This window comes from Triturus cristatus, chromosome 7 (assembly GCF_964204655.1).
Source record: "Triturus cristatus chromosome 7, aTriCri1.1, whole genome shotgun sequence".
NCBI classification, from domain to species: Eukaryota; Metazoa; Chordata; class Amphibia; order Caudata; family Salamandridae; genus Triturus; species Triturus cristatus.
The window spans coordinates 749,011,733-749,030,503 of NC_140590.1; the positions used below are offsets into that span (position 1 = coordinate 749,011,733).

The 18,771-nt window shown below is 48.2% G+C and overlaps 1 protein-coding gene and 1 long non-coding RNA gene across 3 annotated transcripts in view; one reads left to right on the plus strand and one right to left on the minus strand.

Moving 5' to 3' along the window:
- Window positions 1-18,771, plus strand: part of DNAH17 (dynein axonemal heavy chain 17) — a 14,992,541-nt gene that overhangs the window by 6,384,988 nt on the left and 8,588,782 nt on the right. The window lies entirely within an intron of this gene.
- Window positions 5,124-9,696, minus strand: LOC146810462 (uncharacterized). Its single transcript, XR_014965692.1, has 3 exons — window positions 9,425-9,696; window positions 9,202-9,308; window positions 5,124-5,525 (listed from the first exon to the last, which is right to left on the minus strand). It is a non-coding gene; the product is annotated as an uncharacterized LOC146810462 (long non-coding RNA).

Genomic DNA, 18,771 nt, shown 5'->3' on the forward strand with positions numbered 1-18,771 from the left:
AACAGATCCTTTCGAGTCTCCGCCCCTCCCTTCCTATCCAAACCCCACCCCATTACACAGGGAGTCCCGCAGGGCTCTACACTGAGCCCATCCCTTTTTAATCTCTACGTCCAGCCTTTGGCGACAGTGGCCAAAGAATGGGGATTGACAATAGTATCATACGCCGATGATACACAGCTGGCCATCGCTCTCTCAGAAGGTCCTTCCAACCTCTCCTCTAACTTCAAAAACGGACTTTCTGCAGTTGCCCAGTGGATGACAATGAACTGTCTCCAGCTTAACGGCGGAAAGACAGAGGTTCTTCTCCTGGGAAATAACACCAACCTTTGGAATGAACACTGGTGGCCGTCTTCCCTGGGCACCATCCCCCCCCCAAAAAAACTAGTGAAAAACCTGGGCGTCTGGATGGACGACTCACTCAACTTCCGGTCCCACACCAAGAAAGTGGCCGGCACCTGCATTGGCCTACTAAGAAGCCTCAGCCACATTCTAGGCTTTTTCAACGCCAAAACCCGACAACTAATTATTCAAGCTACCATCCTCTCGCGACTAGATTACGCCAATGTACTCCTTCTTGGTGCCAACAAATGTGAGATAGCACGTCTCCAACGTGTGCAGAACTCCGCGGCTAGAACTCTGGTCGGCCTCCCCCGCAGATGCTCAGCCAAAGCAACCATCAAAAGATTACACTGGCTACCCGTTGATTCTAGAATCAAATTCAAGACCCTTGTTATGTCCTTCAAAATTCTCAGACTCAACACCCCTCCCTTGCTTCAACCCCTCCTCACTCCCTACGTCCCGGCACGGACCCTCAGATCCTCCAACCGAAATCTTCTTTGCGTTCCTCGAATAAAACTCAGCCGCATGGGCGGCCGCTCCTTTAGGTTCCTCGGAGCCAAGCTGTGGAATGACCTGCCACAACATATCCGTTCTATAGACAGCCTACCAGCATTCCGGAAAGCTGTGAAAACGTTTCTATTCCCTTGCCTGTAACCCCTCTAGTCCTACTCTCCTCTCTGACTTGGATCTGGGTTTCTAGCGCCGGGACGCCTCATTGCTGGGGCAGCTGTTGCGCTCTACCAAAACAATAGAATAGAATAGAATAGGTAAGTAGCACAAAATGCAGTGGTCTCTAAGGGGAGACCAAATGTATACTAAAAAGTGGAATGTGAACAGCAACTGAAGTTGGGGCTTGGACCAGGAGACGCAGAGGAGCTTGAGACCCAAGGAACCACCCAAGGTAAGTAACCAGGAACCCCACAGAGGCTGTGTGCACAGTGGAAACACAGGTCCGTGTCCAATAGTAGTCAACGTGGAAGTCTCAGTTGGAGATTTGAAGAAGAACTGTTCCCAGTGGACAATGAATAAACTCCATCGAAGACAGAAGGTTGGAGAGTCAGCCCACCCATGTATATCCCAGGTACTAGGATACTTCTACCAGGGAAGCTAGGGTATGGGTGCCAAGTGACGTCGGAAACCACTGTAGACCTTAATGAAGATTCAGTTGGAGAAGACTGTACAAGAGTCAGGCGGAATCCAAAGGTGGATTCTTGAAGGGAAGAACTAGCAAGCAGAGGGGACAGAGTTTGTCATTCAGAGGTGTCATGGAGGCACAGAAGGGCAATGGCCACCGATTTTGCATGGTTCAGAAGTGTTGATGGTGACCTTGTCACTGCAGCTGAGAGAACCAGGCAATGCTGAGAAAGAAAAGGAGCCGTGCACAAGCTATCCCACGTTGGAAGTGGAGAGCCAGGGGGTCAGATTTCGGCGAGAGCACCAACAAACCTTGGCAGCTGGACCACCAAGCAGGAGAATCTGAGCAGGCCCCGAGCAAGCAGGGGAGCCCACTGAAGCAGAAGAAGACCATCTAGGAGGACCCACAGGCCAGAGGCACAGGAGTCCCAAGAGGACCTCAAACAGCTCACCAAGAAGGAAGGCCCGTGGTGTAGAGGATGCAGTGAGGACACTATATTTGGTAGGAAGAGATGCTGGAGGCTGGAGCTTCTTGTAGCTCGAAGATCTCAGGAGTGCAAAGCTAACAAGCGTTGGCAAGGGCAAGTGGATGTTGTGCACAGGGGCTTGGTCCCAGCAGTCCCAACGAGGGATACTGGCCTCAAATTTCCTGAGAGGACAGGGCAGGCTTCAAGGGAGTTGAAGAACTACCACCTGTGTTGGTGAGCCTTTCAAAGTCCGTGTGATGCAAAGAGCAGCAGACCGGTCAGCTTCACTGAGGTGCCTGCAGATGCAGGGGAGTGACTCCTTCACTCCAAGAGAGATTACTTCGGGTGTTCTTGATGCCCACAGGTCTGTTGAAGATCCTAAATGAAGCACAGATACAGACGATGTAGAATACTTGCAGAATAGCCAGAATAAGAGCAGCAGGAGTCTTCCTTGATGCAGCCCTAGTTCCAGGCGAAGTCCAGACGGTCGAAGAGTGGTTTCAGGCTTGAGTCTTGTCCCACAATGAATCTGAAGAGCTACCCACAGGTAAACCCTTAAATACCCCAGGGAAAGGGTTGGAATGACTCAGGGGTTCCTCCCAGAGGAGGGATTGGACAGAGACGAGGATACTCCCTTGTCCTTTGTCCAGTTTCAAACTAGAGCGGGAGCCAAGGGCTCCCTGAACTGGTTCAAACTGGAGTATGCAAAGAGGGCACCAAATGTGCCCTTCAAAACAATCTGGTGGTGCTGACAAGCGCCCCATACCAGCCAAATACACTAAGTCCTGTCTGGAAGGTGGCAACATCTCCCTGTGACAGGAAACCTATTGATCTACCTTCCCCTGCTCTAGCTCAGCTCAGCAGCTGGAGGGCAGAATCGTGTCTGGGGTCGGCAGGCAGCAGAACTAGCTTGCTGACAGATCCTGAAAGGCTGTTACGGGGAGTACTGGGGGCTTCTCAGAGGAGCCCCCTGGTGCGCTCAATCATACCTCCAACACCGGTAATGGTTTTGGAGTATGATTCCAACATGTTTGATACGAAACATGGCCGGGTTCGGCACAGCCACTACATAATTAGCCATTGCGTAATAATGGATGGACACTTAATGTATCAAAATGACTGGCCACACTTACAAAGATGGAGAATCGACTCCGGGGTTTGTAGCGGTGTCCTTCTCATGCAGATGCACCCTCGCACTTATAACCCAGAATCCTGCTTTCAGGACTGAAAAGCCTGCCATAGAGCTGACTTATAGGTTTTAATTGTAGTGACCTCAGATATAAGAACACATATATATATCATGAGGGGTGCAAGTACCAACTCACACAGGCTGCAATGGCAGGCCTGTAATCACAGTTTAAGTGGTCTCTCATAGGAGGCATAATACCTAATCCCTGGGTACCTTATTACCATATACTAGGGACTTACAAGGGTACACCAGAGCCAATTGTGGATGTACAGAAGTACTTACCATAGTCAAACTTAGGGAAGAAGCACAGTTACTGGGATCCTGATTAGCAGGATCCCAGTCAGACTAGTCAAAGACACTCTGACACCAGGCAAAAAAGGGAGGGTAACCATGCTGGAAGGATCCTATCTTCCTACACCTACGTTGGGTGGTTCCTGGTTCACCACGCTCCTTTATGTTCTCCTTTGCAGTTCACATTCCACTTGTTTAGTATATGGATTGGTCTCCCCTTGGAGACCAGTGTATACTTGTGGTACTTACCTGATTTCTTTTAAGTATTCTTGATATTTCAAGATAGGAGATATATCAACTGGCAGTGATTGTGTTGTGTTAACGAATATCCTTATGTTTCATAAACGCTGTGTGGTTCTTTCTCATATAATCTACACTATTGATTAAATGTGTTAAATCAAGCTGCTTTACACTCCGTCAAGATATGCCTGAATACTGTTCTCCATAGCTACCCCTCTGAGATCCTTAAGGTTATCAAAGACCACTAAAATCAATATTAGGGTTCCCTGGATAAGTGCAAGGTGTCTCACTGCTTTAAGTGTACACCATACACTAAGCCAGCCTTGATTAGAGGTTCTGCTGAATATGCGGGACGGAGGTCCATCTGGAGGCCGCCATCACAGGGTAAAAGACTACATCTTGTTCTTAGCCTTAGCATGTGACGTGTGGCAAACTAGGACAAGAGTGTAGATCACTTTTCTGTAGTCAGCCCACTAGAGAGTGTGAGGGTAGCTGCAATGTATTTTCGCTCGAACTGTTGGGCGTGATACAACAGGTACACCCCTGGCCCTTGGTGTGTTATAAAGGGTCACTTATTTATTTTGCTTGAGCTGTTGAGCATGACACAACTGGTATACCCCAGCCCTTGATGTGTTCTATTGAGTCACCACCTTGATGTCATTTTTTAACCAAAGTGTTTTTTTAGGCCCTCCACGTTTCTTAACACTGGCAGTGTCTAAAAGAAGTGAGGAGGTGGATTTTTTTGCTTGGCCAACTGAGTGTCAGGCAGTCAGTACACACAACCCCTGGGTGTGATATAGGGTGTAATTCGGACATCTGATAGAGACATCTAGCCGCAGATTCCTTACATTTGAACTTCCAGTCGTTAGGCTGGATCCAGAAGATTCTCGATAGCAGTACCCTGCGCGTCAATATGTGGCTTCGGTCGATTCTACATGACGTCGTGGCCGGTGGGTTCGTTGTGATGTCCACATCGTCTATATAGGTGCCACCTCGGCACACTGATGTCAGTTCTTTTCTTTCCGTGACAGTCAGTGCAAATCTGTTAAAGAGAGCTACCCTCTGTCACTTTGACAGATTTTTTTGACTTTTAGTCAATTTCTTTTGGTGTGTAGGATGTCAAAGAAGACCTTTGGGTTCAACCCATGCAGCGCTTGTCACCACGCCATGTCGGTCACGGACGCCCATCTAGTGTGTCTCGGGAGCCTGGAGCACAACCACAACACAAAACCGTGCTCTGATTGTGGGGTTATGGAGCCGAAGGCTTTGATGGAGTGCCAAAAGGAAATTGAGAGAGACCCCTTTACAACCAGGGGATTAGAGTACTACTATAGGTAGTGAAAATGTATTATCCCTTGGTGATAACAGTTCGTTAAACGATTAAACTCAATCTTATTCGCACCCCAAATTCTGAGCCCATGTGTTAGAACATCACAATTTCAAAAAAACCATAGTGATCACTATATTTCCCAAAGAATTTATTAAAAACACAATACCAATATGATTAAAAATAGACATAAAACTGTCTGATGTTTTAAAATACAATATATGTAACACAACCTCACAGATAGTAACCTCCCTTATCGAGACGTTTAGCTATAACATGCAAATCACAGAAAGACAACAAAAGACAATGTTTTTTGTCATTGGTTTACATATCCGTTCTGACAATAAACTTTTCTCAAATTTTCCTCCTAAACCTTTTCTCCAATTATATCTTGTTAGGAGAACTTCTTCCAACGATTATGTTGATATGAGCGTCCACGCGTTTCGATGGCTTTATTCAATGTTCCATCTTTTTCAAGACCCAAAAATATATGTCTCTCCTATACTTGGCACTGGTTGGTTACCATAGTTTCACATCCCTGTTGATAAATCGTATCATATTAGATTCTTTACATACATATTACTTCTCTTATGTCTTAATTCTTTAAACATTGATAATAATATGATTTTTGTATGACTCACAATTTTTACACTCCTATTATGTGTTTTCATACACCCTCTAGATTTCATATATTTATTCATAGTTGTTCTATCAAATAGGCTCTGTATTTATTATCCTTCAGTGGTGGTCTTTGTCTTAAAGGAAGTACTGATTGTTCAGTTTTATTTTTGAAACCTCATGTTCCTATTCAATTACATGTTTCAAATATAAAGAGAAAATTCTTTCTCCAAAATGAACGATTACCTTATGTCATTTCCTTTATATCTCTGAAGTTAGTCTGATCTTTAAGGACATTTCTTTCCTAAAGCAATCTGTAGAGCAATAACATGTCAATCAGTTTCATATCTCTCACCCCCCCCCCTTTTTTTTTTTTATAAAGGAAAGGAATAATTTGCATTCATTCGGTTTTTAATTCATGCTAGACATCTCTATTTATTTGTAATTAAATTATCATCCAATGTTTTTGATTTGAAGGAAATCCTATTATAATTATCATGTACTAAAGCTATCTATAATTCTATAGATATCCTAAACTATTGTATTTATTTTACCTGGTCAATTAGCATAGTATTATCCACTTGTTTGTAGCTCTGTAACTCCAATCTGAAACCGGCCTCCGCTTTTATTTCTACTCTTTATCTGTCAACTGTTTTTTAGGTCTCGCCTGAGACAGCGCTTTAGCGCTGCTCTGGCGAGACTTATAGTAAGCGAGTTTTGGAAGTGCAAACGAGTGCTTTCAGGCCTCCAAATACAGTGCATGTGTGCCGGGCGCGCGCACCATTTGGAGGCCTGAAAGCACTCGTTTTCTTTCACTTTCGCCTGCCACACGGCCGCGCTTTGAAGTGTGATCGCGATTGCGATCACTTACATTTCGCGGGCGCTTTGATGTTTTCAGTGAGCCGCGCGGCCACGGAGGACATCAAAGCGCCCGTGAACACCATTTGCCACCCCCTTCCTGCTTGTTAATTTAGCACTCCATAAGAATGCATGTTTGCAGGCCTCTCTACTCCTGCCTGTCCCTCGCTTTCTTTGTTGCTTGCTCCCGTCCATCCCACCGGGCCTCATTCAGAACATGCATTCTGAGAAAAAAACGATCAACCACCGAGTGCCAGAGTGCTCTTCAAAACATTACAAACACATTTCATAGGTATACATTTAAACAGGAGATCGCGGGTGAACATTTTCTTATGTAATAGTCCGGAGCCGTAACATTTGCCACCTCAGCAGGCGAACTGATTTTCGAGGGATATTTTGGTGGTTGAATACACCACATCCATGTGCTGATCAGTTGTAAGTTCTCCCACTGTGTTTAGAGCGAGTGTAAACCAGAGGAGATCACGGGCTTTCAGAGAAAGCAGTGGCGCTCTTGAGGGCGGGGTGGAGGGCGACTTCCATTCAAAACCGAACCAACAGCCGCTCCGCTGCATGACTGGGGGCACTTCTGGCCGGTTATGTTTACCCTACTGCTGCGATGTCCTAACTGTAAACGTAATGCCACTTTGGGGACGGTATCAGGATCCAATGTTTGTCTCAGGATGTAACGCGATCCTTTTAATTTAGTTTTCTACTGGAAACGTACGTTACCACGAATAGCCTCACAGTGTTATTCACCTATACCACTGAAAGACGTTGTGTGATCTTGGACAAACCCTTTCTTCTCCCCATCTCCTAGTTTGTGGGAAGAGTTTTAAGAATGGACTGAATTGCTGTTATTGTGTGGCACGGGATTTGTTAGATAGCAGTTGCTTGAAGTTCATTTTGCGAACGAAAGTAGCCATTCCTTGTGTCATTTCTTTCTGTATGCGATGTTAAAATGCTTAGCCAAGAAATAATATATTTTTATCGGTAATATGCAGGGTAGTTCCCTTTCAAAGGATAAAACTGTAGCAAAAGAAAAGCGAGCAAATGCTGTTGGCACGTTGGTGTTCGCTTGGGGTCATAAGGTGCTGTCTAATACCGATATAATACAAGGACACCACATTTTCACTGCAGATTGCAACTGCTCTGTTGTGCTTCATGGGGGGCTGTATGCTCACTACTTGTATTTAAGGTGGTCTTAACATGAAAAAGAAGCTGCTCGATGACACGTTGCATCACTGAATAAACTCATTTGAAGGAACATTAAGTGGTATCTGAGACCATTTATACCAAATAATCAGATTTCACTTCTCAGGATGAGTTATCTAAAATAAATCCCTCCTCTGTTCTTCGTTGCTACTTTCACCAACCTTTGCTTTGCGTTGACAAGAAGGAGGCAGGGGTACATGCCGAACGGAACCTTCCACAGCTCTGTCTATGGAACCGCCTAGTTTAGATGCACAGCTTTGGAGTCTAGGTATTTACCGGTCGGCTTAATGTGCCGCTTTTTGACTGCGATTTAAAAACTCTGCAGCCTCGAGCTGGGAAAGGGCGCCTTCGTATTTTATTGGCCGTGTCTATCTCTATTTTCATCTTTTGTTTTCCGATTGCTATTTTATTTGCAATCCTTGTTTAACCCCCACCACTCAACACATGCAGTATATTTAAAATTAATATGTCCTCACTGGTATTTATTTTACCGGCCTCTGGATGATGAAATGCTAATGTGTCTCATAAGGTCACATGGTCATTTCAGCTGTAGGAGTATTAGCCATTAGGAATTTTATCAGAATTAAATCCAGTGACACACATCGTACTTGCACGCGCACATACAACAACATCATTACATCACGTGCATTCACTCACTGAGCTTCATAAAAGGATGAGTAGCCATAAACTGGAAGTTACTAACAGACGCACACACACCCTGTACAGCAGGCAGATTAACCCACTGATCTTTCTTAGCAGGATTCAAAGCTACGTCCTCTAATTTACTTGGACATCTCTGCTGCAGCAACATTAGGCTACAGAACAATTTTACCCGAATTCTGTTCTGCTACTATTAGGACACAAACTGTCTCTGCATCAGGTACTTTACACCTCCATGCTACATTGCAAGGGACTGCACCTGCAAGATGTCTGCAACGAATTTCTTTGCTGTTTCTGCCTTTTCATTGTGTTGTTCCTGTTCCACTCACCTCTTTTATAGCGCCCTTTTTCACTGCTCCTAAGTCACTCGCACTTAATACTTTTGTCACTCTTCTTTCCTTTCTTGGTTAATATGTTCCTGTACCCTCCCTTTTGTTTGTTAAAACTGTATTCTTCTGTTCCTTCTTTCTCTCTTTAGCAGTGGCGTAGCAAGGGGGAGGGGATGAGGGAGGGAGCGGTCCGCCCCGTGCGCCACCAGTTTCAGGGGCCACCTCCCCTGGTAGCTGCCGTCTCGGGATTCCCCAATATGCAGTGCAGTCCTGCGATTCCCCTAGTGCTGGCGTTAAATCTAGCTGCCTAGCGCCAACGCTTTGGGAATATTTGGTAATATTTATGTGTGGCTTTTTAAAACATAAATAAAAGGCATTGTAATTTACAATGCCAATAGCTCAAACTCGTATAAATGCGAGACCTATTGCATTGCAAATGCTTGTTTATATAGAGAAAAAACAAGACCCATTCAGCCTAAAACCTTTCTTTTGAATGCTGGCACCCCTCAATATACAAATATTATTGGTGGAACCTACCATATCAACACACAAATGCATGTTCTTCTTATTAGTGTTGGGTAGTCTAAAAGGGAGTTCGTTCTTCCAGCCTTTAGTTTCTCTCAGGCAGTCCTTGTGGTAGAAATCTAAAAATACATTAAACAAATACAAAGATGTCTTCTTATATAGTTCTCTATACCGACTTTTTAAGAGAATGTTTGGAGTTAATCTCTATTATTAGCCCATTTACTAAGCTCCATACCGTTTTTATTTCTGCGTGGTATCCGGCTCCTCCTGGCGTCCTCCAAACGAGAGGCAGATTGAACTGCACGCTTACCCGGTTGCTTTAAATACCCATCAGGCTATTACCCATAGGCTAGTTTGTATTGAAAGAAATCCTCCACAGATGTGTCCATAAAACGTCCAATCCGATCGTACTCTCAATCGGGGAGGCGGACCCAAGTATTTGTTTACCGCTAGCGTGTACATGATTATCTGACCCGGAAAGGGTCCCATTTGTATATAGTTGCCTTCCTCTTGGTTTCGCTATACGATTCTGCACGGATTATACTTTCACTGCCGACTGTGCCCCGGAACTACTTAATGATCCTTCTCACTTTTACCCGAAAAAGCCTATGTTAAACCATAAAGTTAAATACGGCCAGTGTTCCTTTTTACTTTAAAAATAACTGGTATAATACTCGCAAAGCGTATGCGGAATTATCCACCCCGGAAGTGGTTCGACTTGCATGTTTTTCTAATCTTTTCAATTTACTCAGTGCTGTTGCGCAAATAGCGCTTACGCTGCCTATTATAACCCGGAACTATTTAGCAACCTTTTTTAACTTATACCCAGGGAAAAACTTTATTTGCCCAAAATATTGTTACGGGACAACATTTCCTTTTGCTTTAAGTATACGATAATAACCACGCTAAATTGCCCGTTTTTTTCTGGCAGATACACGAAGCACTGGACCGCTGACTGCACATATCGGCTTATCGGCTTATCTCCACACTAATTTTATTGGTTTAATATTTGGAAAGAGAAAAATATTGGAAAGAGAAAAATATTATAGGAAAAAAGAGGAAACTAATCGGATCACAATCCCACATCTACAATTATCATTTCTTATAATTATAACCAGCTTTTAATATCGTGCTTGATATTTTTCATATGCTCAGTAGATGTTTCCAAGGTGTAACCATATATTAATATAATTACAGAATAAAATTCTAGAAACAAGACCTACTGATCCTTTCCTATTCATTGAGTGGCTATAATTTTCATCCAATCTTCCTTTGTGTTCATACCCTTTTCTATTGTGTCTAAATGGCACATATACCATTGCTCCCTCATTTTTCTAATAGCGATCTGAAAGAAACACGTTAGTTAGATTCCTCACCTTAGAATATCCCCAGGCGTCAGACTGGATCCGGAAGATTTTTCGTCAGCAATACCCCTTGCGCGTCGCTAGGCGTCGTCTGCGGCTCCGCGTCCGTCGTCGGCGTCGTGCGCCGGGATGACGTCGTCGGAGTACTTAGACGCCGCCCTCGCGCGCTGACGTCAGTTCTTCTTTTTTCCGCGCCAGTAAGCGCAGATCCGGGAGAGCTACCCCTTTTAGTCTTTTTTTGACTAAATCTTTTTGATCATTTTTGATCCTTGTCTGTCGACATCTGGTGCCGGTAGGATGCCTGGGTTCAAGGCTTGTGAGGATTGTCATCGACTGATGTCGGTGACCGATCACCACCGCCGGTGCCTCTACTGCTTAGGCCTCGACCACGACGCGGAGTCGTGCAACGACTGTCAGGCCTTGACTTCGAAGGCTAGGCGGGAGCGGTCCCGCAAGCTTCTCGAGCTTCGCCACTCGGCTCCGCGTCGTGCGCGATCCCGGTCCAGGAGGAGGTCCAAGGATCGCTCGCGGAGCCCTAGCCGACGCCACCATCGATCGTCGGGCTCCAAGTCGTCGGGTAAGTCCAAACACTCAAAGAAGTCCAAGAGGCGACATCGCTCTTCGGACTCCCCTCGCCGGTCGCGCGACTCGGCCGAGGGTCCAAGTGGTTCCACCCCCGCGGCTCCGGCGGAGCCGCAGGTGCCGCGTCCGCCCCCATACCTTCCGGTCCCTGGGGCTGACGCGGCGCCGGCGGAGATCAGTGCCTTCCTCTCGGCCATGAGGAGCCTGGCCCCGCCGTCGACGCCCGCTGGCGCGCCTTCGGGCCCCGCGGGCTCGACTGGGCGACCTCGCGTGCCGGCGGCTCCGGCCCCGGCGCCGTCGACGACTCCGGTCTCGACGCCGCAGGTCCCCGCGGGGCCCATGCCTGGGCCCCAGTCGACGCCGGTTGACCTTGTCACTCCTCCACCGGCGCCGACGCCTGAACCACCGACGCCGTCACCGGCGCCGCCGACGCCGACGCCTGTGACGCCGACGCCCCAGTTTAGCCCTCATCCGGACCCGACGCCGGCACGGCGTCCGCCGACGCCGCATCCGACGCCGCTAGAGACCTACCATCTCTACAGTCCGGTTCCGATCATTCCTCCTGTTTATCAGGAATCGGAAGAAGGGGGCGACTGGGAGGGGTTCGAGGACCCTCTGGCTGTTCAGTCACAGCTTTCTCAGGACTGGGCAGATGAACTGGGGGAGGCCAGCGGGCTGGACACCTCGCCAGACGCTGGATTCACTTCTCCTCCGACCGTGGCTTCGGAGGAGGGTGCAGCATTTTCTGTGGTGCTGCGCAAGGCGGCTGAGGCCCTTGGGCTCGAGTTGCCTGCCGTGGCTGTGAGGACCAACATCCTCACTGAGGTGCTTCAAACCTCAGCAAGCTCCACTGAGCCTCTGCTGCCGTTTAACGAGGCCCTCACTGACGTTCTGCAGGGCACCTGGTCCAAGCCCTCCACAGTTCCTCCTGTGGATAGGAACGTTGCCAGGCGCCACCGCCCTGCTCCGGGCGACCCCAGCTTCCTGTCCCAACACCCCACCCCCGAGAGTCTGGTTATCCAGGCCTCTACTTCCCAATCCTCCTTCCCGACCGCTCCGCCGGACCGGGATTCCAAGAGACTCGAGCAGTTTGGCAAGAAACTGTTCTCGTCCCTTAGTTTGGGCCTGCGGTCTTTAAATACCGCCTGTCTCTTGGACCGTTATTCCCATTCCCTGTGGGATACGGTGGAGGACGTGTTGCCCCTGTGTCCGGAGGAGGTCCGGACGCGTCTTACCCAGGCTCTGGCCGATGGGAGGGATGCAGCACGGCACGCCATAAGATGTGGGCTTGACACCACGGACTCGCTAGGTCGGGCGATTTCCACCACGGTGGCGCTCCGCCGCCACGCCTGGATGCGGTCCACGTCATTTTCCGGGGATGTCCAGAACACCCTCATGGACATGCCCTTTGATGGCACTCGCCTGTTTGGTGAGAAGGCGGACAGTGCGCTGAACCGCTTTAAGGACTCCCGGGCTACGGCCAAGTCCTTGGGCCTCTCGGCTCCGCGGGCGCACACCTCCGCTTTTCGCCCCTTTCGTGGCCAAGGAAGGGGCGCCTCCTCACGTTCGCAAAGCCACCAGCCGCAGAACCAACCTGCGCGCGGTCGTGGACGTGGCTTCCGCCGTGGCGGAAATGGAGGCCGACGTGGTCAGCCCACATCCACCCCGGCAGCATCCGCCTCAAAGCCTTCCTAGTCCGAGCTTTCAGGCCCATACCACGCCAGTGGGCGGCAGAGTTCGCCATCACCTGCTCCACTGGCGGTCCATAACATCGGACAGGTGGGTGCTGCAAATCGTCCGAAGGGGCTACTCCCTCCCCTTCGAGACGACCCCTCCAGCCATGCCACCGCAGCACCACCGTATCTCGGGGGATCATTTGGATCTTCTCCGCGAGGAAGTTTCGGCTCTCTTGGCCAAGGGGGCCGTCGAGCGCGTTCCGAGTCCAGAAGTAGGTCGTGGTTGTTATTCCCACTACTTTCTGGTTCCCAAGAAGGGCAAGGGGGGCCTGCGCCCTATCTTGGACCTCCGGAACGTCAATGCCTTCCTCCGAAAGGAAAGGTTCAAGATGCTAACGTTGGCTCAGGTTTTAGCTGCCCTAGACCCTGGAGACTGGATGGTAGCGTTGGACTTGCAGGACGCATATTTCCATATCCCCGTCCTGCCGGCCCACCGGCGTTACCTGCGGTTCACGGTGGGCCAAGAGCACTTTCAGTTTACCGTGCTCCCCTTCGGCCTCACCAGTGCCCCTCGGGTGTTCACGAAAGTGATGGCGGTGGTCGCAGCTCATCTGCGCAGATCAGGGGTCCCAGTCTTCCCCTATCTCGACGACTGGTTGTTGAAGGCGGGCTCGCCCCAGGCAGTCGTCTCCCACCTCCAGACTACGGCGGATCTCCTGCATTTGCTGGGGTTTTCCATCAACGTGCCGAAGTCACACTTGAGTCCGTCTCAGAAGCTCCTCTTCATCGGAGCGGTTCTCGATTCGGCGCAGTTCCGGGTCCATCCACCGGAACAGCGGGTCCGGGATATACAGGCCCTGATTCCCATCTTTCGGCCTCTATCCCGGGTTTCGGTCAGGTTAGTGTTGCGGCTTCTGGGGCTGATGGCCTCCTGCATCCTACTAGTGCATCACGCCAGGCGGCGCATGCGGGCTCTGCAGTGGGACCTGAAGTTTCAGTGGGCCCAGCATCACGGCAACCTGTCCGACCATGTCTTGATCTCGGAGGGTACTGCACAGCAGTTGCAGTGGTGGCTCACGGACCGCGAGTGGGTCAAGGGCAAGAGCCTCTCCCTTCCCCAACCGGAGCATGTCGTAGTGACGGATGCGTCCCTCTTGGGATGGGGTGGCCATATGGGAGAGGCGGAGATCAGAGGCCTCTGGTCTCCGGCGGAGTCTCGTCTCCACATCAACCTGTTGGAGTTGAGAGCGATCCGGCTTGCACTGAAAGCCTTCCTTCCCTCTGTCAGGGGAAGTGTCGTGCAGGTGTTCACGGACAACACCACCGCCATGTGGTACTGCAACAAACAGGGCGGGGTGGGGTCGTGGACCCTTTGTCAGGAGGCTCTGCGCCTCTGGACATGGCTGGAACACCAGGGCGTCACCCTGGTGGTTCAACATCTGGCGGGCTCTCTGAACGCCAGAGCAGACGAACTCAGCCGCCGGTGCATGATGGATCACGAATGGCGTCTGAACTCCGAAGTGGTGCAAGGCCTCTTTCAGCAGTGGGGAGAGCCTTGGTTAGATCTATTCGCCACCGAAGAGAACGCGCAATGTCAGCAGTTCTGCGCGTTGGAATTTCCAAGGCGGCACTCGCTCGGCGACGCTTTTCGTCACGAGTGGAGTTGCGGTCTGTTGTACGCCTTTCCGCCTATACCACTTCTGCCCAGAGTGCTGAAGAAGATCAGGCACGACCGGGCCCAAGTCATCTTGGTGGCTCCGGATTGGGCACGAAGATACTGGTATCCCGAGCTACTCAGTCTGTTGACCGATCCCCCGATACGTCTGCCCCTTCGGGAGGATCTTCTGTCGCAGCAGCAGGGGACGGTCCTCCACCCGAACCTGTCCAGCCTCCACCTTCATGCGTGGAGATTGAGCGGCGGCAGTTGATGCCATTTGACTTGCCTCCTGAAGTCTGTGATATCATTCTGGCAGCCAGGCGTCCCTCCACAAAGTCGGTATACGCCTGCCGGTGGAACAAATTTGTGGCATGGTGCACAGCAAAGGCTGTGGATCCCCTTTCCGCCCCTCTTTCTGAGGTTCTCCTCTTTCTTCTTTCTCTGGCCCGGCAGGGCTCTGCCCTGGGCACCCTGAAAGGTTATCTTGCTGCCATCTCCGCCTTCTTGCGGCTTCCTGATCAGCCTTCTCTTTTCAAGTCCCCTGTGGTTACACGCTTTCTCAAAGGCATTACACACACGTTCCCTCCTGTCCCTTTTGTAATGCCTCAGTGGGACTTGAATCTGGTATTGACATTCCTGATGTGCGCTCCCTTCGAGCCTCTTCACAATTGCCCTCTTCGTCTTCTAACTCTAAAGACTGCTTTTCTGGTAGCCATCACCTCGGCTAGACGGGTGAGTGAGCTCCAGGCTTTATCTTCAAAGCCTCCTTTTCTATCTGTTCATCCGGACAAGGTTGTCCTTCGGCCTCGTCCCTCCTTTCTTCCTAAAGTGGTGACTCCATTTCACCTTGGGCAGTCTGTCACCTTGCCCACCTTCTTTCCGCCTCCGCATCCTTCCAAAGAGGAAGAGAGGCTCCACCGTCTGGACCCAAAACGTGCGCTCTCCTTCTATCTGGACCGCACAAAACAGTTCCGGGTGGACGACCAGCTTTTTGTTGGGTACGTGGGCGCTAAGAAGGGGAAAGCTGTGCACAAACGTACCATCTCTCGGTGGGTCGTTTTGTGTATCAAAATCTGCTATTCCTTGGCTAAAAAGGACCCTCCTGTTGGGCTGCGCGCCCATTCTACTCGGGCCACAGCGGCTACTACTGCCTTGGGACGGGGAGTCCCTTTGCAGGACATCTGTCAGGCGGCGACGTGGGCTTCGCTACACACGTTTGCCAGGCATTATTGCCTTGACAGCCAAGTCCGGAGGGATGGCTTCTTTGGCCGTTCTGTCCTCCAGGACTTTCTGGTGTGATCTTGGTTCGCAGACCCACCACCGGGGATGGTATTGCTTGGGTATCTATTCTAAGGTGAGGAATCTAACTAACGTGTTTCTTTCAGATGAACAAGTTACTAACCTTCGGTAACGATGTATCTGTAAGAAACATTAGTTAGTTAGATTCCTCACCGACCCTCCCATCCTCCCCGTTCTGCGAACTGACATCTAGGGTTAAGGTTGTCCTTTCAGGCCCCTAGATTTTATTTTTGGCACCAGTGTCGGTCTTTGCATGGCTCTGCGTTCCTGGCGCGGAAGGCTATGTACAAGAACTGACGTCAGCGCGCGAGGGCGGCGTCTAAGTACTCCGACGACGTCATCCCGGCGCACGACGCCGACGACGGACGCGGAGCCGCAGACGACGCCTAGCGACGCGCAAGGGGTATTGCTGACGAAAAATCTTCCGGATCCAGTCTGACGCCTGGGGATATTCTAAGGTGAGGAATCTAACTAACTAATGTTTCTTACAGATACATCGTTACCGAAGGTTAGTAACTTGTTCTTCAAGCTGCCTCCCTTCCTGCTTACAAACACCTTCTCCAAAATATACCATTTGAACTGGTTATATTGATGCTTGAATTTCAAAAAATGATCTGTCATTGGCGCATTTTCCTTATTATTTTTCAAGGCTGACCGATGTTCCAAAAGTCTAAGACGTAATTCCCTACTGGTCTCGCCCACGTAGCCTTGGCCACATGGGCAGATCAGCATGTATACGACATTCTTGCTCCGACAGTTGTTCAGTGTCTTTGTAGTTAATGTTCTCTCATTGAATTTAAGGGTTTTACCTTCAATACAATTTGGACAAATGGAACAAGTACCGCATTTATGATTGCCTACAGCCTTTTGATTTTGTAGAGTATGTTGAATGTTATTATCTGTTTTTTTGTAAGTTTTCACCAAGGCATTCTTGATAGTTTTATTACGCCTAAATGAAAAGAGAGGCTTGGCTAGGGATCTGGGAAGTCCATTATTTAGAATCTTCCAATTCCGATTGATTATATTTTTAATTTTATTACTCAAACCTGAGTACTGGCTAACAAAGACAATTCTTTCTAAAGATATATATCTTTTTTCTCTTTGTTCATATCAAGAAGATAGTCCCTGTCATAGAACCTCGCACGTTTTAGGGAATGTCTGATTAGTCTTTTGAGATAACCTCTATCTTTTAATTTCTTTTGCATTATCTCGGCGTGATGGTAGAAATCTGTGAGGCTGGTACAATTTCGGCGCAGCCTTAAAAATTCCCCGAAGGGGATATTATCTTTTTGTGACCGGGGATGATTGCTGTTATACTGCAAGAGGGTGTTTTTATCAGTTGGCTTCGAAAAAAAAGCTCAACCTCCAACTGACCTTGTGCATCTTCTAATCTAATATCCCAAAAATCTACACTGATATCGCTGACATTAGCTGTAAATTTCAAATTATCATCGCCCAAGTTCAGCCATTCCAAAAAGGTAGCCAGATCCTCTCTGGCACCGTTCCAGACGAAGATGATATCATCTATGGAACGGTGCCAGTGGAAGACATTCTCATAGTAGGGTGCCATTTCATTGTATATATGTCTTTCCTCAAAATGGCCCACATAAAGGCAAGCCAGACTGGGGGCACATGTGGCCCCCATACTGGTCCCTTTAATTTGTTTGTAGAGTTCATCCTTAAACAAAAAGATGTTATTTTTTAGGACCATCCTGATGCAGCTCAAGATGAAACTCTGAAGACCCTCGCTGAGATCTTCTTCTTGTAATATAGATGCCATAACCTTAATCGTATCATCTTGTGGGATATTTGTATATAGGGCTTCGATGTCCAGGGTGACCTAAAATTGGGTCACCCTGTCGAAGCCCTGTCCCTCAAAAATTGTAATGGCATGAGCTGTGTACTTTAAATATGATTTCTGTCTCTGGACAATTGGCCTTAGAAAAAAGTCCACGTATTTGCTCAGTGGCTCCAAAAGGGAGCCCAAACTACTAACAATTGGTCTCATTGGTGGATTAGTTTGACTTTTGTGTATTTTTGGAAGGCCATAAATTGCGGGGATAATAGGATTGTTATTGAAAAGAAACTTATATTCATTGTCGCATATCAGCTCTTCCTCTCTGCCTTTGTTTAACATGTTAGCTACTTCTCTTCTTAGTACATCAATCATTCTAGAGGAGGCCCGTATATAGTGATCTGGTACATTCAAAAGTGACCTCATGTTATTTTCATAATCAATGGTATTGAAAATGACAACCCCCCCCTTATCGGCGGGTTTGATCGTGATTTGACTGCACTCTTGTAATGTTTTTAGAGCCTTCCTCTGACTCAATTGGAGATTATTGTTTTGATTAGAATTCATTTCAAAACTATTTTTTATTTCTATCTCTACTATTTTCTCAAACAGATCTACATTTTTGTTCACTTGGTTCAAATTTGGGGTAAAGGTAGATATCAGTTTAAAACCTGTCCTATTGTAAGCTGGTTCACACGTCTTATCTAAAAAAAAACCGTTTAGTCTAATTTTTCTAAAAAAGCTCCTCATATCTTTTTCTAGCTCAAACTTGTTTGGTGGAGCAGTGGGAACAAAACTAAACCCTTTCCTAAGAACTTCCTGTTCCTCATCTGTCAAAATTCTATCAGAGAGGTTGAAAATGGGAATTTCTTCTATCTCCAATACCTTTGATTCCTGTTTTTTTTAGATAATCTTGGGCTGAATAATTTTGAGGTGGATGGTTCTTCATCGGTTTTTCTCTGGTATAATTCCGATATGTTCTCTGGCCTCGGTTTGATGGAGTGCTCCTTAAAGCTAATTGTGGGCCCTGGCATAAGCCACCACGGAGGTCGCCTCATCAATCTCACTTCCTGTCCCAGTCGAGAGGAAGGTCCAAGCACCGCTCCGAGGGATTGAAGTCTTCTTCCTCAAATTCATCGAAGTTAGGTAAGAAGCACCATAAAAAGCACAAGAAGTCAGAGCGTGCTTTGGCTCTGCCCCATCCGTCAC